The sequence below is a fragment of the Culex pipiens genome, chromosome 2, assembly GCF_016801865.2.
Source record: "Culex pipiens pallens isolate TS chromosome 2, TS_CPP_V2, whole genome shotgun sequence".
In the NCBI taxonomy this organism is placed as follows: Eukaryota; Metazoa; Arthropoda; class Insecta; order Diptera; family Culicidae; genus Culex; species Culex pipiens.
This window is the reverse complement of record NC_068938.1, coordinates 83259118-83283077: the sequence shown is the minus strand read 5'-3', so window position 1 is coordinate 83283077 and position 23960 is coordinate 83259118. Positions and strand designations below refer to the sequence as shown.

Below are 23960 nucleotides of genomic sequence, written 5' to 3'. Positions count from 1 at the left end.
AATTTATTTAAAAAATATTTTACCAATTTTTATTCATTAAAAAACATTGGAAACAAGAACTTTTTAAAATTATGAAAAAAAATGGATTTGATGATTTTGTTGTTTCATGTTACTTTTCCTACGTATAAACAAAATTTCAGATCGTCTTTGACCGTGTTTTCAACGAATTTTCACTTATTTTTATGTCAAAATAAAAAGTATGCAATTTTTAAAGGTCAAAAAATTTCCTGTGCGTGTGCCCCGCCCCTTCTGTCAGAGCCTGGTCACGCTACTGAAAGATATGTATAATACAAAAAATAGGTATGTAAATATGTAAATATGTAAAATCAGCCTAAAACTAAAATTTTATAGCATAAATACTAAACATTGATGAAGAAAAATATAAATCAAGAGATGTGAAGTTTTTCGTGGACCAAAAGATGCTCAATATGTATTACCTTTTAAACACGGGAAAATATAAGTGCTGGTAAACAAATTTTTGGCAGCAGAGGGTTTACTTTATTTTTGATCATCAAGTAGCAAATCATATATTTGGCGTGACGTACTTTATGAATGAAGCCTTATACAAACTTGAGTATTTAAAAAAACGGTTTTTGTGAAAATGAAGATTAAAAATAATAATAATAAAAAAAAAACATCAAAACGTTGAAAATGCATTCAAAATTTCGGATCATTGAATACCCACATTGACAATCATCATAATTTGAATATTTTCATTAATACGATATTTTGTTAAATTTGAGTATGTTATGTTATGAGTATGTTAACAATTTTCTTAAATCTAGGCTTAAATAGTACAACATTCAACATTTTTTTCACTCACAAAGCATTTTTATGTAGATTATATTAGTTTTCAATTAAAAAGCATGTTATAAACTATTTGAAGGATCGACAGAAAAACATACATTGAAATCATAATTGTTACAATATTTACTAAAAATGGCTTAAATTTTAAATTTTAATTTTTTTACTGAGTCACATGAAATCTGCACAAAATTCGATGATTTGACCCCAAGGAAATTGAAAATTCTAAAGTTAAATAGTTTTAAAGACTTTGTTACAGATTATATTTTTTATTTTTGATTTTTAATGAAACTTTTGAAGGGATAGCTGATAACTTGATCTAATCTAATCTAATCGAACACAAGCGCAGCCAGTCCAAAGAAAGCATCCGGGAAGAACTTATGGTCAGATTACGCCTCCAGTTCTTTCTTGTCATTATTAATGATTGCAGTACTTTCGAGAACCCCCGAAATGTATTACACTCACTAAAGCGGCCCGGCCTACTGCGTTGCATTGACCGCAAGGGACAGATTCTATGAACGGAGCCCACATTTCATGGAATCATCAGGGGAAGCAGAAGAAGCCGGGGACATACCGTACCAACCACTTCGAGTTATTTATAGAATATGGTGTGTGAGTGTGTGTAGGGGAATCGTTGGGAAAGGGATTGTTGTATTATATAGTAAATGACCTTGTGACATTATTTCACCACTACAGATTAATTCACTCAGTGGGTGTCAACCCCTCGGAGGCCGAGTGGCTAGAGCATCTGACTATTAATCCAAAGGTGTGAGTTTGAATCCCACCTGATTCCATGCTTTTTGCTGTTCATATTCAAAGTTCAATTATAGTCGAATAATTTCAAGGAGACCGGTCGGGAATCGAACCCGGAACCTTCCGCTTATGAGGCGGGAGCCGTAGCCATTAAGCCACGGGCCGGTCGAAGGGATAGATGATAACTTGAAACAATATTTTTACACCGTAGCAAATATTTTTTGAAGTTTATGTCCCTTGAATCTGACCAAAATGGAGTCAAAAATATTTAAAAAAAATAATAATTTCTAAACGATCTCAAACTTGCTAAAAACTTAGATATCAAAGATAGTCACATAAAAAAATAGGTGAAAAATGAATAGATTATTGAAGAATAATATAAAATTAAGTATAAAAAGTACTTTCTGTAATTTTAACCATTATTTTCAAATAATTTTAATTTCCGGAGAATTTGGTGTTTCGATTGGCATTACTATCTCTGAGGTTTATTTTTGTGAAAACATCAGTATTTTCTAGGGTTTTTTTCTAATCTTATTCTTGAGCAAAAAAAAATATTTGTCTTTATGTTTACAAATCGATGCCTCTGTAGTCTCTTGTTCTAACCATGTAGGTTTTCCTATCTAGTTAGCATAAGAGAGCACAGAGGCATGGAAATAACTGATTCTAGCAGACGATTCTAAAACTAATTGTGAGTTCTTCAATAGTATAAACATCACAATTTGATCGATGAAGGCCGGATTATAAAATGAGGTGTTTTTGATTTAATTTTAATGTACAATTCAATGTATTTCCTAAACGACATTTTGCACAGAAATGATGAAATCTACATAATCTTCAAAAAACACCTCCAACCGAACACATTCGTCTAAAATCAAATGGTAATCTTCCTAAACCCCCAACCACGACCTCGATCGCTCTCACGGGAACCAATCCATCATTCGTGATCCGTGATTCACGATACAGAGGTTCGGCGACGCACATCCGCACATCACCAAAAAGCAACTAGAAAAAAAACTCATCATGCTCCAATTAGTCGGTGGAAGATTGACCCCCAAGATCCAAATTACGGCCTTAGCCGCTTCTTCACGCACTAGTTGGAGGTCGAAAGCCGGTCCAGGTTCGACCTCTTTGCCTAGCCGCCGCTGTTTGGCGTGCTTTGTGAAGAAGATACCGGACCGAGTACCAAAGCCAGCAGTTAGTAGCTACCGGTGTGTGGGGCTTCACGCGAGAGACCAAATAAGTCGGATAATTAAAATGCCGATTCGGGGCGCCTAGTGTTTCCCGCGTGCATTTTGCTATGCTAAACAGTGTGACTGCCAGCCGGTGTGGATGCCGCCATCACCGGTGAAAAAAGAGAAAAGCACTTCTCACACATCGCGCCCCTCGGTGTGGGGTGGAAAATCCAACAAACGGAAGATATTGTTTACGGTCTTAACCCTGGAGGGGCCAACGTTGCGTAGTTTGGATAAAGGTGTTAATCACTAAATTTCGTAAATACTTAAAAAAAAAATACCTTCAGCATGACTAGTTGGACACTTGGACTCTTGAACACTTGAACTCTTGCAAGTTTGAACACTTGGACACTTGGAAACTTGGTCACTTGAAGACTTGGTCACTTAGACACTTGGACACTTGAAAACTTGGACACTTGGACTCTTGGACACTTGGACACTTGGTCACTTGAACACTTGAACACTTGGACACTTGGACACTTGGACCCTTGGACACTTGGACACTTGGACACTTGGACACTTGGACACTTGGACACTTGGACACTTGGACACTTGGACACTTGGTCACTTGAACACTTGAACACTTGGACACTTGGAACTTTGGACCCTTGGACACTTGGACACTTGGACACTTGGACACTTGGACACTTGGACACTTGGACACTTGAACATTTGAATACTTGGACTCTTGAACACTTGAACCCTTGAACCCTTGAACACTTGAACACTTGAACACTTGAACACTTGAACACTTGAAAACTTGAAAACTTAAACACTTGAACACTTGGAGACTTGGACACTTGAAAACTTGAAAACTTAAACACTTGAACACTTGGAGACTTGGAAACTTGGACACATGGACTCTTGAACACTTGAACACTTGGACACTTGGACACTTGGACCCTTGGACACTTGGACACTTGGACACTTGGACACTTGGACACTTGGACACTTGGACACTTGGACACTTGGACACTTGGACACTTGGTCACTTGAACACTTGAACACTTGGACACTTGGACACTTGGACCCTTGAACACTTGGACACTTGGACACTTGGACACTTGGACACTTGGACACTTGGACACTTGGACACTTGGACACTTGGACACTTGGACACTTGGACACTTGGTCACTTGAACACTTGAACACTTGGACACTTGGACACTTGGACCCTTGGACACTTGGACACTTGGACACTTGGACACTTGGACACTTGGACACTTGGACACTTGGACACTTGGACACTTGGTCACTTGAACACTTGAACACTTGGACACTTGGAACTTTGGACCCTTGGACACTTGGACACTTGGACACTTGGACACTTGGACACTTGGACACTTGGACACTTGAACATTTGAATACTTGGACTCTTGAACACTTGAACCCTTGAACCCTTGAACACTTGAACACTTGAACACTTGAACACTTGAACACTTGAAAACTTGAAAACTTAAACACTTGAACACTTGGAGACTTGGACACTTGAAAACTTGAAAACTTAAACACTTGAACACTTGGAGACTTGGAAACTTGGACACATGGACTCTTGAACACTTGAACACTTGGACACTTGGACACTTGGACCCTTGGACACTTGGACACTTGGACACTTGGACACTTGGACACTTGGACACTTGGACACTTGGACACTTGGACACTTGGTCACTTGAACACTTGAACACTTGGACACTTGGACACTTGGACCCTTGAACACTTGGACACTTGGACACTTGGACACTTGGACACTTGGACACTTGGACACTTGGACACTTGGACACTTGGACACTTGGACACTTGGTCACTTGAACACTTGAACACTTGGACACTTGGACACTTGGACCCTTGGACACTTGGACACTTGGACACTTGGACACTTGGACACTTGGACACTTGGACACTTGGACACTTGGACACTTGAACATTTGAATACTTGGACTCTTGAACACTTGAACCCTTGAACCCTTGAACACTTGAACACTTGAACACTTGAACACTTGAAAACTTGAAAACTTAAACACTTAAACACTTGGAGACTTGGACACTTGAAAACTTGAAAACTTAAACACTTGAACACTTGGAGACTTGGAAACTTGGACACATGGACTCTTGAACACTTGAACACTTGGATACTTGGTCACTTGAATACTTGGTCACTTGGACACATGGAATCTTGAACACTTGAACACTTGAACACTTGAACACTTGAACACTTGAAAACTTGAAAACTTAAACACTTGAACACTTGGAGACTTGGACACTTGAAAACTTAAACACTTGAACACTTGGAGACTTGGAAACTTGGACACATGGAATCTTGAACACTTGAACACTTGAACACTTGAACCCTTGAACACTCGAAAACTTGAACACTTGAACACTTGAACTCATTGGAAACTAAGACACTTGGAAATATGGGCACTTGCAAACATGAACATTTGGACATTTGGACATTTGGACACTTGAATACGAATACTTGGACACTTGGGCGTTTGAACAATTGGAAACACATTTAAAAATAAAAAGGAGGCCCCTCAAGGGCCAGCCCAATTACCCGGCCATCGCCACCCGCTTGGGGGCCCCCTCGGCTGGTGACCGGTAGCACCGATTGTTTACGTACGTAACCTCCCACCAGGTGAGACCAACTGTATTAAAAGGTGGTTCCTCGCGCCTCTTAGTCCCGCCACTGCTGATTTGAATGGGAAATTAATGTGAAGAAAATTCAACCGGCGAACCTCCCGCAAATTCCACCCGCGGAGATGGTATGGTGATGAGGTTGGCCGGGCGGACTTTCTCCCATTTCCTGACTCTGGTGGTGGTTTCTTTTCACCGGCGGGAACTTGCCAAAAATGGTCGGTCGGCACTTTTCGCGCTCAAACAGAGGTTATGCACGCGTTACATGCATTTGTGCGGCTTCGGAGCGGTGTTTTTATGCAAAGATTAACAGCGCAAATTGACCGTGGTAATTGTGTCGGCGCACCTTATTTGCAAGTGTCGGAACAGTGAGAAAGTTGGAGCGGTTTTGTTTGGGTATAGTTAAACTGCAAGTCGAGTTAGTAAGGAAATCAAGCTATTGAACATTTGAACATATGAACATTTGGATATTTGGACATTTGGATATTTGGACACTTGGACACTTGGACATTTGGACATTTGGACATTTGGACAGTTGGACATTTGGACACATTGAAAATTTGGAAATTTAGAAATTTGGAAATTTGAAAATATAGAAATTTGGAAATTTGGGAATCTGGAAATTTGGAAATTTAGAAATTTGAAAATTTGGAAATTTGGAAATTTGGAAATTCGGAAATTTGGAAATTTGGAAATTTGGAAATTTGGAAATTTGGAAATTTGGAAATTTGGAAATTTGGAAAATGGAAATTGGAAATTGGAAATTAGAAATTGAAAATTGGAAATCGGAAATTGGAAATTGGAAATTAGAAATTGGAAATTGGAAATTGGAAATTGGAAATTGGAAATTGGAAATTGGAAATTGGAAATTGGAAATTGGAAATTGTAAATTGGAAATTGTAAATTGGAAATTGGAAATTGTAAATTGGAAATTGTAAATTGGAAATTGGAAATTGGAAATTGGAAATTGGAAATTGGAAATTGGAAATTGGACATTGGAAATTGGAAATTGTAAATTGGAAATTGTAAATTGGAAATTGTAAATTGGAAATTGGAAATTGGAAATTGGAAATTGGAAATTGGACATTGGAAATTGGAAATTGGAAATTGGAAATTGGAAATTGGAAATTGGAAATTGGAAATTGGAAATTGGAAATTGGAAATTGGAAATTGTAAATTGGAAATTGGAAATTGGAAATTGGAAATTGGAAATTGCAAATTGAAAATTGGAAATTGGAAATTGGAATTTGGAATTTGGAAATTGGAAATTGGTAATTGGAAATTGGAAATTTAGAAATTTGGAAATTGGAAATTTGGACCTTTGGGAATTTTGGTCATTTGCATTCGAACCTTGCCAATGATATCATAATAGGGCTCCACAATCCATATTGCAGAAACAAAAATCGTAACTTAACAAGCCAAACCTCACTTCATTATCGATTACGCCAAACCAGATAATAGAGCGAGCCAACAACCTGGGACCGAAGAGCTGTTGTTTTGCATATTTATTTCTGTATCCATTTGTTGAGTTGCATTTGTTCCAAGGTATCTAACAGTATTCGCGAAAATCACCCAAGCCTTACTTTCAATTGCAAATTTTCCTCTACCTTACCACCTTGCTTGGTTAGCCCAGCTGTGGAGTTGGTTGGTTAGGTAAGCACATTAGAAATAATGAGCCTGTACAAATGGTTTCCAATGAGGTGCTTATTGGCTAGTGTAGTTGAAGATATTTGCGCCAAAGAATGACTAATTGGAACGAATATCAACCTAATTTAAATTTTTTTTTTCAATATCTCTAAGAAGGTCGTTCCCAATCAGATTCCCTCAAGTCCTGTTGGTCCTTCGAGCTGTCAAAACGACCGCAAGTCAAAATCTAGAGTCAACAGTTTCCATTGTATTCAATGTTAGTGCACATTATTGCAACATTTCAAGCTCAAGCGCAAAACCTTTACCGGCTTTGCCGGCTGCGTGGCTATTAATTATACTTTGAACCAACATTACAGTCCGGTTCTCAACGCTCGACGTCGCGGAGCAAGGTTAGGTGCGCGTTCTTCCACGATTTAAATAACATCCATTTGTCAGTCTGCTTGAAACTGCTAAAACTCCTAAACCGTGGCATTTTCAAATCTTCATCAAAACAAACCTGGGACGTCAAAACTTCCGCGGAGTTGCTTACCCATAATTGAGTTGGATTAGATGTTTGTTTCAGTGTTTTACTAATGGATCCTAATTTCCATTGGTGTTCTTAGCACAACATCTGAGTCCGACCAGAAATGACCGGATCTTGGTTTTAGTGGTGTTAATTTCCCAAACTTTTTCAAACTTGATTGCTCGCCGAAAGCAACGGAAAGATAATCGATAGAAATTAGTTTTGTGTTTCTCAAAAATGAAGGAATCCGACAAAAAAGAAACACTTTTGACGGCTGTCATAAATCATGATTTCGTCGTCGGCTGTGATCTCGGAATTGTTTCCCCTCCCCAACGCCGGGGCCGGATCAAATATGGATTATAACTGTTTTTCGGAACAAGCCCAAACTTGTGTAACTTGTTTTGGGGTTCAGCACTAGTCCGAGGAGGTGGAAATTTTTATCATGGTTTAAACATCGCACACACACTTATGACTGTGACGACAAACGATGCAGTTTGAAAGTGACTTTATTGGGTAATAAAGTAATCATTTCCGAACGGAGTTATGACAGGCCCACCCGGGGTACTCTAAATGGTGATTTCAACAGATAAATGGGCAAGATGGTTGTCAAAACGCAAGTGATTGATGATTATCTGACGGCAAGAATGTTACAAATTTGTTGAACGGAAAAACATTTTGTTGTTACCAACATTTTAATTCTTTTATATTTTTTTCACTGTTTAACTAAAAAACACCATTTGCTCATTTTCCAACAAGTTTTTTGAAACAGTAAACAAAATCATGAAAAATTACATCAAAGATTGTGGACAATTTCAGTATCTATTTCTATATCTATTTGGTATCAGAAGAAAAGTTTGATACTGTCTCGAAAAATGTGTACATTACATCTTTTTGTATGTAATTTCTCTTTTTTAACTTAAATTTAGGTGAACTACACCCAAAAAGAGGTTATGTAAACCATCGATTTCTGAACCATTCCAAAAATAATATTCAAAAACCTTTTAAGAAAGTAACAAAGAAAAATATTATTTTAATAATTACGTACAGGACTATGAAACTACTGTTTTATTATAAATGTTTCATTCGGGAATAAGAAGGTTTATTCGAACCCAAATAACACTCCAATCACCACCAATGTTTCGCAACACCTTCCAATTTTCGCACACAAACAAACTTAGCGCTCTTGTCATTGCTAATTACCTTCGCACACTCGAATAATGATCCCAACAACAGTTCGCAAATTATGTCTTTCAAAGCCTGCTTTGTTATTTCACCTGTGCGTGTTGCATTTCGCACCATTTGTTCCACCCTCTCCCTCTCGCACTTTTGTTTTTGACTTGAGACTTTTTTTTACGAAAAAAAAAGTCAACAAATCATCGCTCGAACAAATTGGCCGTCATTTGTTTGTTTACGAACCTGGCGTCAACCGGTGTGCCGGTACGCGCACATAATGACAGCTCATTAGCCAAAGTTAATAATCCGTGGTCAGTTGGGAAAATAACTGGAACTTGTTTTGTTTTCGATTTTCTAACCTAAAAAGTTTATTGCTATGCATTATTGAAGACAACATAACAAACACATTGTTTAAAAAAGAAGTTAAATAATAACAAAATTTATAAAAATCGCGAAAAGTGACCAAATTAAAAATCATCTTAACTCATAGTGTCAATCAATCAGTTTGAAAGTAAAAGTAAGATCCACCCAGCTCACCTTTCTCCGATCACTCACGATTCACATCGTCATCTGGTGGATGAGACAATTTGCCGAAAACAAAAAAAAAATCAAAACAAATCCGCTCTAACAACAAGGAGTGTGCGAGTATGAAAATGAAAGTAAACAATGTGCGTTGGTGAAGGTGAGGGCGAATGATGCTGTGATTGTTCAACGAGATGCTCTTCTGTGTGCTCTCATTGTTCAATTCAATTCAATTCGGTTTTATTTGTGAATAAGCAATTTACAATGAGTTCATTTAGGTACACAACAGAGTTTTGGTGTTCCTTTCAGCTGTGATTTACATCGTAATTCAATCGAAAAATTATTACTTATAACTATGGAATAGACAAGAGTAAGAAAAAGTTTTCAAAAAACTTACAGAAAGTGCAATGGGAAAAGGATAGATAGAGAGAAAGTTTAAAACTAGATCACAGACAAAAATAATATCAATTATAGATGTGCTTGATCATCAGCTCTCCGAGGGCCAGAAATTGCTCCGCCTTGTTACGGCAGCTCCGAAACCGCGTCATCATCTCCCTCGCGAGAGCAAAGAACTCCGGCAGGGTAAAGAGATCTTCCCCGGTGACTCCTTGCTGGGCCGCATCGCTGCTACCGGCAGCGACCACGCTGGCAAACGAACGCCCCCATCCAGGAGGGATCGCTGGGTTGTCCGCTGGAACCGTACGCTGCCCAGCTGCAGGAACGGCTGCGCTCGTACTTCGCTGAGGAGAGTGGGACGCTGCTGCTTTCTTCTTCCTCTTTTCCTGCTCCTCGAGGTAAGCCTTGCGCGCGACGCATCCGCGGTAGTTACCGGTAAGGTTGCCGTCACAGTTCACGCACTTTACGCGGGGCTTAGTCTGTTCTGCCTTGTCCCCCAAGTTCGCCTTTCGTGGCAGTGCGCACGCCTCCGAGAGGTGTGACTCACCGCACTTCACGCAGCGGGGCCGGAGGTTGCAGTTCCGCGAGCCGTGGCCGAATTTCTGGCAACGGTGGCATTGCGCTACGTCTGTCGGGTTCTTGGTGTAAAACCGCCAGTTTACCCAAAAACCGTCCAGTGTCTTAGTCCGCCGCAGATCTTGGATCTTGACGGTGCCGCGGTCGAAGTACAACAGGTACAGGGTGTGTGTACCTGTGACTGTTGTCTTTCGCGAGAGCACTTTTATCTCCCGTGGCTTTATTCCGGCGTTCGAGAGGTGTCGCTTCAGGTCGGCGATCGGACGGTCTTGGTAACCCTGCAAGACGACCTTAACAGGGGGCTTCTCTGGGTCGTATGTGTAGAAGTTGAAGTTGCTACGCTTCAGTTCTTCAAGCACCAGGTCGAAATCTTTTCTGTTCAGTGTGATCACTTGCACTGCCGACTTACCGATTTTCAGACAATATCCGAGGCCTTCCAGCAACTCGTCAACATCGTCCGCCAACGTGTCCAAAACAAAAATTGGAGGTGGTCTTCGTTCCGTTGGAGAATTGTTCTTTTTTGACGTCGGCACTTTTTTCCGTGCACGACCATCATCGTCGTCGTCGTCGTCGGTAGTGCTGCTACCGTCAGAGTTGTTATTTTCTTCGTCGTCGCTCAGCATCTGGAACTCGTTCCTGATGGGGATGTTGGCGGATGTTGATGTGCCACTGGTCGTGGCACCGGAAGTACCGGAACGGGTTCGCACTGGTGATCTTGGGACATATCCGGGATGTAGTAACTTTTTGTCGATGCCTTCAGCGCTGACGCTCCCCTGCGCGATGGCGGCCGACACGGCGCTGGTTTGTTTACCTTTTTGCACACGGCCGGTAGACGAACTTCGCGGGTTTTTCGAGGCCGCACTCGAACTGCCACGGCCACGGCCGGCCTTTGGCATGCTGCAGGAGCAAACTCGCGGCTAATCACGGTAAACTACGGCGAAAAAAATCGAAAAAAACGATGGAGCACTGAGCACTTGACTGCTGCTTGCTCTCGTGCGTACACGGAGGGAGTGTGCTCTCATTGTTTTGAGTGTTTCTGTGTGTTGTTGTTGCCTTTCTCTTTCTCAACTGTATCACTCGATTATTTTAGGCAAACTTTTTGAAAGGACGTAGCCTTGAATATAAACAAACAGTTCATCCAGCCAGTTCATCGTAGGATTGATGTTTTGACAAACAATAAACAAAAAGTTAATGAGTTTTTCTCAAATAAATTGCGTTACAAAAACCATCAAATTCAATCAAGGAATATTACATGCATTACAGACAAATTTCCTTGCCATTATTAGCCACCAGCTCGAATTGATGTTGGGCGTGGTGTTGCATAACGAAGTTGCACTGTCGGGTTCCATGCAGGTTTATCGAACACTTTGCTAACTGTGGGCAGCAGTCACGATGGCAGATCGTTGCTGATGAAGTTTGTTACAAATTTCAAGGGCTATTTACCATTAAACGATAATGCGCGAAATTGACTTACATCATTTGAGAAAACTGTAAAAAATATTAAATGAATCTTAACATTTGCCTAATTTAATTTGTTTTGGTTTAGTTTTTTTAAACAAAGACTTACAAAAAGAAATCATTAAAAAAGTTTACTAATTTCATTAATTTTTTACCGTGTATCGAATCGATTCACTTGAAACCTACTCAAAAATTCCAATACCCACTTTTTCATACCCGACTCCCTCAGCAAATTTACGTATAAAAGAAAGCGTAGCCCAACGTTTAGCGAACCAATTTATCGATCTCCACGGCAAGAAGAAGAAGAAAAACACCTCTCGAGGAAACCCCAAACAAAAAACAAGCATCAAATTGAAAAAGAAGAAGAAGCTGCACCACTTCTTCAACTGGCCCTGGTGTTGCATCTTCTGCAGCCGAAATAATTTCGCAAACGATGCAGCTAATTGTGTTTCTTCAATTTTGCTTCCATCATCTCGCGAGAGAGAGAGGTTATGCAAACATCAAACGAATAATAGGTTGGCAGTGTTGCCATCGTTTGAAGTGGAGTTGCTATGGTCAGAAGTAGGATAAATCCTCTTTGAAACTTTTGTTAATGAAAACTGAAAACTAACCTTACCTTCCAATTTTATTCTAAAATAATCTTTTGAAATATGGAATCAAGTTATTATCAGGATTATTGCCCAAAAATCAAACTATTTGGTCCATGAATACACAATGGTCAAACCAAGTCTTAATTTATTCTTTTTCCATTTGTTTTCACATACAAAACCTCTTAATGATTCCATCGAACAGGTTCTACCAGCTATCACCCCGGATGGTGACCCCTAACCAAACCGAACCCAACCCCATCATAAACCACACCCGGTAAGCCACCGACCGGCGGATCAACGGAACTCGCCGTTGACCGCAATCCATCCCAGGGGCGTTAGTTGCGCGCGTCTCATCACCAGCAGCAGAGATCTTGCGAAAAATTTTGCGCAGCTTGGCGGCGTGAAAGCCAAATGTCAGAGCCACGAACTTGGGCAAATTCGCACCCACATTCCTTCGACAACCGCGCGTGTTGATGTTGTTCTAGCTGGTCGCAAGTTTTTCGAGACAAAATTCGACTTTTCTCATTTTTTCCCAATACGTCAACAAGGTACGATAGTTACGATCTGCAGCAACACTGCAAAATGTGCAAAACGAAGACCTTCAAATCCAGCTTCCACGGGGGGGTCACCGCGTGGTCAACACTCACTCTAGACTAGCCAGACCAGTGGAACTCTATAGTTGCATGTTTCACTGGAGAATGACAACAATGAAGTCGCACAGAAGGTAGTATCACGCCGTAATTAGTTCGACTTTGTACTGAGGTTGAATGCCAGCGAAATGTGCGTTGAAGCGGTGCATTTCAAAGTGTTTTTGAAAAAAATGCTTTGATCATGGGAACAACTTTTTCAAGCTGAATGAAAATGCACGCAAATGAAATCGGAATTCGCTAGTTTTCACGGGCGTGCACATAGTGGCTGGAAAATTAAACAGAATAGTGGCTGAGCTGAAGCAGGGTTGCAAAGAGTCATTGTTATTTAGAAACATTTGTAAGGAAGCTTACATTGAAATTAAATTTGCATCAGTTCTTAATCCAATTTTGGATAAATTTGACAAATTTGCAATATTTGAAGATAAGGAAACATAACTCAAAAAAAATCTGTAAATAAGAATGTTTTATGAAGTATTACAGTTGATTTAATTAAATGCATTCATTCCGAATTCTGAGAACATACCTACAAGAAAACTTGCGAGTCTCCAGAAATTTCAATCTGGAAAGATTATGTAATTTTTTTCGTTAACAAATGATGTCTAAACCAACTCATTTTTTTTAGATGGTTAGGATAGCAAGGGCATAGGGTAGACAATTTAATTTTATGGCATGGTTTCCAAACTTATGGTACGTTCGTTTGAGGGCTAGTTCCGCACTGAGTGCCGCACTCAGAGCTGTCAAAGTGTTTTTTTCAGTCTTCCCGAAACGCGCGCACGCCGTACACGCCGTACAAGTTTTCAGTGCAGATGAACCTCAAACACACCAGGCTGCCATGTTCGAGTTCTCCCCGCACGGCGCACTCAAGTTTACACGCGGTGTAAACACGGGGTGCACACCTCGGGTACAACGCCGTGCGAGCGAAGAGCGTGTAAAGAGACGAAAAAAATGACTGCTTCTCACTCTCTCTGTGGCAAACACTGTAGTGTGACTGCAGCGGAGAATAAAACACCGCTTTACAGCAGAGGGAGCGTGAGGGAACTATTTTTGTCTCTTTTCTGCGTCGTCGGCTTGCACGGGGTTTGTACCCGGGGTGCAAGGTTCGGTTTTAAACTCGAGGTTCGTGTGCGCGTACAGACTGTACACGTCAGAGTTTAGGTTTGCTTGTACGCGTGCATACGCGGTGCTGGTGTTTGATCGAGTACAGAAAACAGAGAACGCGGTTGAACGCGGTGCACGGGGATCACTGGTTTGTTTGAAGTAACTCGCGCTAGTTCCGCACGAGTTTCGCCGCCATCTTGGAACTGAAACTCTAGTGCCGCCAGGGTTGTTAAAATATCAAAATATCAGCCCTCAGCAACTACAATTATCCCGCCTGAATATTCATGCTTCAAATACAACTACTCATCTCTCCTTTTTGAAACTCTCTGCGCCGAACAAAGCCGAACAAGTTTTCGTGTTTACACACTCGCGATTGACATTTTCCTTTTCTCTCTCATTCCCGCTTCCACTATCATCCTACCGCAACAGCGTTTAACCACAAAAGCCGCCACAAAACCAATTTCGCCAACGCAGTTTAACGGGACGTCATGCGTGGTTGGATCCTAATCGCCATCTCGCGTTCTCTCATTGCAGTTTTCGGAGAGATTGAGAGACTCAGCGGTGAGAACGCATAGTCGAGGAAAAGGGGAGGAGCGATAGAGAGAGAATGACATTACTGGGAATCATGACACACAAGAAGAGATCTCACAAGCTATAGTGACGGCCGCTATACTCTCGGATGTTCTTGGTGCAAAGATAATCAAATGATAGCTTTTCTATCACTCATTTGCAACACTGAGTGCCGCACTCGATATTTTTTCAGTTTCATGCGAGTTCCATGCACACTGAAAAAGAATGTTCGTTTGAACCAAAACTGACACCGACGAGTGTGGCACTCAGTGTCGCACTGGCTGTTCAAACGAACGTACCATTAGAACAAAAAAAATACGTTACTTAATCCACCTTTAGGTGGTTAGTGCCTTCCTCTCGTTTATAGAGTGATTCCAACCCCCGTGATCGCAGCACCTAAAAGTTCCTTATAAAAATAAGTAAAAAAACTACCTACAGACTTTTTGTCAAAATTATGCAGACACCGCCTTTGAAGAAAATGGCATCCCTTCACACGGTTTTTTCGTGGCGATCAGACCCGACCAGGTAGTTGTAGGTATTGATGAGGACTACAGTTCAGACTCGATTATCCAAAGCATCGATTATCCGAAGTTCGATCATCCAAAAGTTTATATATGATAATTGAATCATGAATAAAACAAAATCGTATTTTTTTTATTTCCTTACTTTTATCATCAAATTGGAGTTCTGCGAACCAAATTTTAGTAAAATTTTAATAGAGGATTGCCTAATAACTTACCAAATGCTTTTTTCAATACTTTATCACCGCCATTTTGTCCGCCACCTTGGATTTGAAAAATCAAAATCACTTTAGTGTAGTTTGTGGGTCATACTTAAGCTCGAGAGTAAAAAAAAAGTCAATGAAATTTAATTTTTGTGATTCGATTGTCCGAAGTGACAAAAAATATTTTTATAAACATAAATTTTGTCGCCAAGTCATAATTTAATTGCTGAGAAAATGTGTATTTTTAGATATAATTTCACTTATTTTTGTATTGAAAATTGGCGTTGGAAATGAATTCGATAGAATTTTTGATAAAGTGCTCCGTTTTGTGGTTTGATTGAGTGTTTTAGAATGCATTATATTTTAATATCTTGACAGATACGTATTTCGTCTACTACTTGCAGACTTCATCAGTGTTCTGTTCTTGACTCCGTTTTCATGATATACACGGAGAAAAAAGAGTTCTCAAAATCTTGAACAAGCGTTCATGAAAATGGGAACCACGAACAAAGTGTTCAAATCCCATGGTACGATTTTGAAAAACGTACCATGGCATTTGAACACTTTGTTCTTGGTTCACATTTCATGAAAGCTTGTTAACGATTTCGGGAACTATTTTTTCTTTGCGGTTTTTCTAATAATGTCTATTCGTAACAAGATTTTTTTATCTTCAGAAAATGCCCAATAAAATTGACTAAGAGACATTGGAGACATTTTTTGATGTCAATATCTCAGCAACTAATGTTCCATTTAATATTACGCCCATTTGAAATGTGAGTCTAGATTACAAAAAAAAATATGATAAGAAACTACTAAATAAGCCTGTAAATTTGAAGCAATTCTTGAATTCTCTTTCAATAGCACTTAAAACATGTAATTAAAAAAAATCAACTGCTGTTCTTAGTGTAACATTGTCCACAGAACCAGATAGTTTTCTGATTTAAATTAATATTCTTTGAGAAAAACGTGGCACTTTGAGAAAATTGAAATAATCTTACTGACTTTATCAATACTTGCATAATTATAGTTGACTGACTTTTGAAACTTTTCAAATTTGTTGAAAACCACTTTTTGAGGTACTTTAAACAAGTTTTTACCAAGCTTAGTATTATTTCAAACCATATCGTTTGTATTTAATTCGTAATTTTCATTTAGCTTAAAAAAAGAATAAACGTGGCAAACGCATCGGTTTATAATATTTAACTTTTGGGTAATTCTCTACCAACTCACACGAAATCGGGAAAAGTTGCCCCGACCCCTCTTCGATTTGCGTGAAACTTTGTCCTAAGGGGTAACTTTTGTCCCTGATCACGAATCCGAGGTCCGTTTTTTGATATCTCATGAGGGAGGGGCGGTACGACCCCTTCCATTTTTGAACATGCGAAAAAAGAGGTGTTTTTCAATATTTTGCAGCCTGAAACGGTGATGAGATAGAAATTTGTGTCAAAGGGACTTTTATGTAAAATTAGACGCCCGATTTGATGGCGTACTCCGAATTCCGAAAAAACGTTTTTTTCATCGAAAAAAACACTAAAAAAGTTTTAAAAATCCTCCCATTTTCCGTTACTTGACTATAAAAATTTTTGGAACATGTCATTTTATGGGAAATTTAATGTACTTTTCGAATCTAAATTGACCCAGAAGGTTCATTTTTTCATTTAGAACAACATTTTTCATTTTAAAATTTCGTGTTTTTTCTAACTTTGCAGGGTTATTTTTTAGAGTGTAACAATTTTCTACAAAGTTGTAGAGCAGACAATTACAAAAAAAAATCATTTTGAATTTTAAAAGTTGGTCGTCGTCGATCATGGCCGTTCATGGTCACCCGCGACAGACACGGACGACGAAATAAAGAGAAACGCAAAAAGTAACATTTTCATAACTTTTTTTCGTAAAATCGCGATAATTCGTGACGTTTATAAGCAAACCCCTTATGTCTATATATCAAAATTTTTGTAATTGTCTGCTCTATAACTTTGTACAACATTGTTACACTCTAAAAAATGACCCTGCAAAGTTAGAAAAAACACGAAATTTTAAAATGAAAAATTTTGTTCTAAATGAAAAAATGACCCTTCTGGGTCAATGTAGATTTGAAAAGTACATTAAATTTCCCATAAAATGACATGTTCCAAAAAATTTCATAGTCGAGTAACGGAAAATGGGAGAATTTTTAAAACTTTTTTAGTGTTTTTTTTTCGATGAAAAAAACGTTATTTCGGAAATCTGAGTACGCCATTAAATCGGGCGTCTAATTTTACATAAAATACCTCTTTTTTCGTATGTTCAAAAATGGAAGGGGTCGTACCGCCCCTCCGTCATGAGATATCAAAAAAAACGGACCTCGGATTCGTGATCAGGGACAAAAGTTACCCCTTAGGACAAAGTTTCACGCAAATCGAAGTGGGGTCGGGGCAACTGCTGTGTGAGTTGGCGGAGAATTACCCTTTTATGAAAAACGAAAAAAAATCAACTTTCAAATAATTGTTTATTTAATTATTACGATTTTAAGCGTATGAAATTGTACTGTAATTTTTTTTTTTTTGATTCTGAACAATATTAATCTAGTATGTCAAAAATGACAATGTTCAATAAATTTTAAGCAAAAAGATTTATATTCAGAAAAAAGCAAAATCCTTATAAATCATTTTAAACATTTGATTGCTAAAGCATTTAAAACAAATATTTTTAAAATGTGAAAATATGATCTGAAGCTTATTTTTGAATTCGGGCACTAAACCCAAAAAATATATCAGGATTTCAGGAAAAATGTTTCCATACAGCAACAAAATATTCCAAAAATGGTTTACAACTCGTGCGGCTTAGACTATCTGCAACGGTGACAACTTGCAGCTCTGCGCTTGTTTCCTAAGCACTCCATGAATGAACCGCTCTCTCAAGTGCGGCAATCACATGCCCAACGCAGTAGCACGCGTTCCTGCACGAGACATTGCCCGGCTTAAGCTAGTGTAGACTTGGTCGCAGTCGCACTCTCAAGTGGCACTTCTGTGGACTTGCCTTAAATGGCGTTGTGGGTGTTATTTGTAGCGATTGGTAGCCCAGCTGCCCCACAGTGGGAAAGGTAGGCCGCACACGTGTTTGAATAAACATTAATTGGGGCTTTTAAGAAGTCATGTGAGGCATGTCGTCTGGAGCTGGAAGTCGGAGCAACTAACGGAGGAAATGCTTTAAAATCATGTTTCGATTATTTATAGCTTGTAGATTTGATCGGGGTCGTTTGAGAAAATGAAAGTGATTCGATTGGGGTTAGAGATAGTTTAATTTCGTTCACAACTTAGTCACACAAAGGAGACTTAAAAAAGCGACCTAAATATTTTATTTCTCGAAAATCAGCTGAAAGTTGGCGCCATACTCTGAAAAGCCTTCCAATAGCAGTGAAGATCAATTCTTCAAGTGGCGAGACCTTGCCAGCCATCAACGAAGATGCACTTTTCAGAGCACGCGATCCATTCACCGGCCTTTTATTTGGTTGTTTTTTTGGAGGTTTCTTATGCCAAGAGTTGAACCGTTTCGAGACGCTCACTTTTTTCAACGCGTTTCAAAGCCGATTTGGGTGTTTAGGACGAAACGTATACAGCACACTTTGTAGCCTATTGCTGTAATCTCGTTAAGGGTGCAGAAGAGGCCTGTTTTGCCGTAAATAGGAAATGTTTTGGTTGGGTTGGGGGAATGGTTGTGTCTACATGGGCAAAGTAACTTCAAGTGGTGAGTATTGACATTTGACCTGCGTTACGGGTGAATGCCCACTGCCCAGGAAGAAAAGTTTTACCCAAAAATACGTGAAATCCGCTTAGAATTAAGGTGAAAACAATAAACAAGTCAAATTACATAAACTGCAATGTAAACCTGCAAGCAATGACCTAACCATAAGACTGAGATTTAGTTTTTGGAAGGAGTCGCATTGCATAGTCTTTCTCGTAACATTTGAGGTGCAATTTTATGATAGTATCACGTTTTTGCAAGGCATTCCTTTCGTTCCACCTATAGTAACTCCTACGACGGTGGAAAAAACGCTTCAACTCGTAAAATGGCAAAGTGGAAGATACAACACTTTATTGTTTTACTTTATTCAAAAGTTCATGGAACAACCTTTAGGAATAAGCTGCTGGAGGTCTTTGAGAAACTATATTATAATATTTTTCAATGCTGTTATTTCAGGTTTCAAATCTTTTTTCGTGATTCCGTATTCAAAACAAAAAATGGAATTTCAATTAACCCCAATCTCCCTTACCAAGCTTAAACTCTCGAAACCACCGAACCGTGCAAATCTGTGTCACCACATCTTCTTCGTACGCTTATGTTTTTCGCCGGCGTTTTCCCCGAGACAAGACTCCAAAACAGATGCAAAACCCGCCACCGCACAGCAGGTACCCCGCGCCAAGGTGGGACAGCTGCGACGGTGGTGACGACGCCAAGTACCGGCCTCATTATATGGCAATGATCGAGATCATCTTGATCACGAAAATCTTCAACCGGCAAGCCTGGCGAGCTGCACCTCACCTATGAAAAATGTATATGAACGCTTTCGATTCATGGGGTTTGGTGGATTGTGTGTCACATTAGAGGGAAGAAGTTGTTGGGCTAGGTGTTTAAAATTGAATTATGATTAGTACGTTGCTATTTTATTTGTGTAAGATTTTGTGTAATATCGCTAGGATTCAAAATTTTCAAAATTTTTGATTGGTTGTTCTAAAAGTTATATTTAAACAAGAATTTTCGATGGTTTGAAAGAATATTTTTTGTTTTCATCAAGATTCCGAAAATAAGGAATGAATTTTATTAAATCATAAAACTTTGAAAAATCTATAAAAAAACGTAATATACTAACATAGTAATTCCTAGAGTCAAAATATTTCAAGATTTCGAAAAATTGAAGAAATTCACAAAAATTAATGATTTAAAAAAATCATGAAATCTAAGAAATAAAAAAAATAAATCATGCAATTATAACACTTTAATATTAAAAAAAAGGAAATTAAAGAAATTTATAAAATTTTAAAAATGTATGAAGTTGTAGATACAGTCCAGACTCAAATATCCGGAATCCGATTATCCAAAGTTTGATTATCCGAAAGTTTGTATCGGAATTCGGATAAACGAATCACGACCAAAAATTCTGCTACCCTAATTTTGTCAAATTTGAATGCTAGAATGCCTCAAAAATTACCGGCCTCTTGGATTCAGAATCATTTTAGAGAAGTTTATGGGTAAATCCAAAGCTAGAAAAGAAAAGAAAACAACGAAACTAATTATTTTTCTTCATTCGGTTATCAGAAGATTTGATTATCCGAAGTGAAATTTTGCCGAGGTCTTCGGATTCGATTTTCTGGACCATATTAAAAAAAAACAAGAAATTCAATAAATGAAAACTCCTATAAAATTTATGATATTCAAAATAAACAAAAATAGAAAAAAAAATAGAAAAAGAAAATCAAAGATAATAAAAATTAAATCAATTCAAGAAAAAATAAATTTTAAAACGAATGCAAGAATTTCAAGAAATTTTATTTATTTAAAAAAAAAATAAAATCTTTAACCTGAGAGAACATAATTTTCTAGATTTTAATAATTCAAAGCGTTAAAAAATTCAAGAAATTCAAAATACTAAACAAATCAAATTTCAAGAAATTCAAGCAATTAAAAAGAAATCAAGAAATTCAAGAATCCACGAAATTCAAGAAATACAAGAAATTCAACTAATTCAACAAATTCAAAAAAATTAAGCAATTCGAGAAATTCAAGAATTTAAAAAAAGCAAGAAAATCAAGAAATTGAAAAAAAATCAGGAAATTCAGGAAATTCAAGAAAATCAAGAAGTAATTAATAATAATAATAATGATTATTATTATTATTCAATTATTGAACAAATTCCAGAAATTCAATAAATTGAAGAAATTCAACAAATTCAACAAATTCAACAAATTCAAGAAATTCAACAAATTCAGCAAATTCAAGAAATTCAAGAAATTCAAGAAATTCAAGAAATTCAAGAAATTCAAGAAATTCAAGAAATTCAAGAAATTCAAGAAATTCAAGAAATTCAAGAAATTCAAGAAATTCAAGAAATTCAAGAAATTCAAGAAATTCAAGAAATTCAAGAAATTCAAGAAATTCAAGAAATTCAAGAAATTCAAGAAATTCAAGTAGGGGAACTATACCCTTTCCCAGCCTATTTCTATTATCGGCCTATGAGCACTTTGATCATGAATTACAGCTTCAATAAAGTGTTTTTGACTGTTCTAAAGTAATAAATAGCTCAAAAAAAAGTGAGCAAGCAACTCTCCATTGTCGATACATCTGAAAATATTGATTTAATAGCGGAAAACGGCAAAAGTGATGAGAATTGGTCGAACGGCTTAGAGTGATTAAAATGGGCACATTTCCCCTAATTCAAGAAATATAAGAAATTCAAGAAATTCAAGAAATTCAAGAACCTCAAGAAATTCAAGAAATTCAAGAAATTCAAGAAATTCAAGAAATTCAGGAAATTCAAGAAATTCAAGAAATTCAAGAAATTCAAGAAATTCCAGAAATTCAAGAAATTCAAGAAATTCAAGAAATTCATAAAAATTCAAGAAATTCAAGAAATTCAAGAAATTCAAGAAATTCAAGAAATTCAAGAAATTCAAGAAATTCAAGAAATTCAAGAAATTCAAGAAATTCAAGATATTCAAGATATTCAAGAAATTCAAGAAATTCAAGAAATTCAAGAAATTCAAGAAATTCAAGAAATTCAAGAAATTCAAGAAATCAACAAATTCAAGAAATTCAAGAAATTCAAGAAATTCAAAAAATTCAACAAATTCAAGAAATTCAAGAAATTCAAGAAATTCAAGAAATTCAAGAAATTCAAGAAATTCAAGAAATTCAAGATATTCAAGAAATTCAAGAAATTCAAGAAATTCAAGAAATTCAAGAAATTCAAGAAATTCAAGAAATTCAAGAAATTCAAGAAATTCAAGAAATTCAAGAAATTCAAGAAATTCAAGAAATTCAAGAAATTCAAGAAATTCAAGAAATTCAAGAAATTCAAGAAATTCAAGAAATTCAAGAAATTCAAGAAATTCAAGAAATTCAAGAAATTCAAGAAATTCAAGAAATTCAAGAAATTCAAGAAATTCAAGAAATTCAAGATATTCAAGATATTCAAGAAATTCAAGAAATTCAAGAAATTCAAGAAATTCAAGAAATTCAAGAAATTCAAGAAATTCAAGAAATTCAAGAAATTCAAGAAATTCAAGAAATTCAAGAAATTCAAGAAATTCAAGAAATTCAAAAAATTCAAGAAATTCAAGAAATTCAAGAAATTCAAGAAATTCAAGAAATTCAAGAAATTCAAGAAATTCAAGAAATTCAAGAAATTCAAGAAATTCAAGAAATTCAAGAAAATCAAGAAATTCAAGAAATTCAAGAAATTCAAGAAATTTAAAAAATTCAAGAAATTCAAGAAATTTAAGAAATTCAAGAAATTCAAGAAATTTAAGAAATTCAAGAAATTCATTTTTTTTAGAAATTTAAGAAATTATTGAAATTTCAGGACAATTCAAGAAATTCAGAAAATTCAAGAAGTTCAAGAAATTTATGAAATTTTAAAAAATCGAGAAATTCAAACCATTTAAAACATTTAAGAAAGTTAATAAAACCAAAAATTCAATAAATAAAATAAACTTCAGATTTATGAGAAATGTTCAATAAACTTTGCTGAAATCAAGCATAAATATCACGTTCCCAAATAAATCCTGATAACTTTGACCTTTTTTGAAAACTATTGTCTTCATCGCTTGATTCAGAATGATATGAATTTCGTTTCAATTTTTTTTAAATAACTTATTACTTTATAGCTACTTGAATTTGATATTTCAAATCTTTAGGTTAAAATTATTATGATTTGTTTTGCATTTGAAAAAAATAACAACAAATAATTTTTTTTTTACAATTCCGCTGTGAAACTGTCAACTTTTCCTGTCCTTCTGAAGAAATAAAACGGCCTACTTTTTCCTACCAAAAATAACAGAATCGAATAGCAACACTTTTCAAAATAAATGCTGAAAAGTTCTACTTTTTAGCACTGAAATGAGTGCTGAAAAGTTGAACTTTTCAGCACTTGTTTCGAAAAGTAAAACTTTTCAACATTTTTTTAAACGATTTATTGGAAAAATACATGAAAATTTTACTTAAAATTTCACTCAATGGGTGTTTTTCGGAATTGCAAAAAAAATGTATGGAACTCGTTGCAAAACTTGATTTTTCAACACTCGTCGTATTTATCCAACTCGGTGAACCTCGTTGGATAAATGTACGACTCGTGCTGAAAAAATCATCTTTTGCCAACTTGTTGCATAAACTACTATTTCGACTTTCATCCACTTTTGTCAAAATCGATATAGGGGGAGAGGGGGTAATATGCACCCCCTAAGGGAAAACTGTGATTTCTCAACCATTACAGGATTACTGTGGAAGAATTTTGTTTGATGTTCTAAAACAACTATTATTCTTCGTCATCCATGTGAAAAAAATCTTAAAAAACCTCAAAATTGTTCGAAAATATCAAATTTCTAAAAACATTTTTGATTCATTTAAAACAACCATGCGGGGCAATATGCACCG

The 23960-nt window shown here is 37.0% G+C and overlaps 1 protein-coding gene across 3 annotated transcripts in view; it reads left to right on the top strand.

The window, feature by feature from the left end:
- LOC120422610 (uncharacterized) overlaps positions 1–23960 on the top strand; it is a 280146-nt gene that overhangs the window by 40073 nt on the left and 216113 nt on the right. The window lies entirely within an intron of this gene.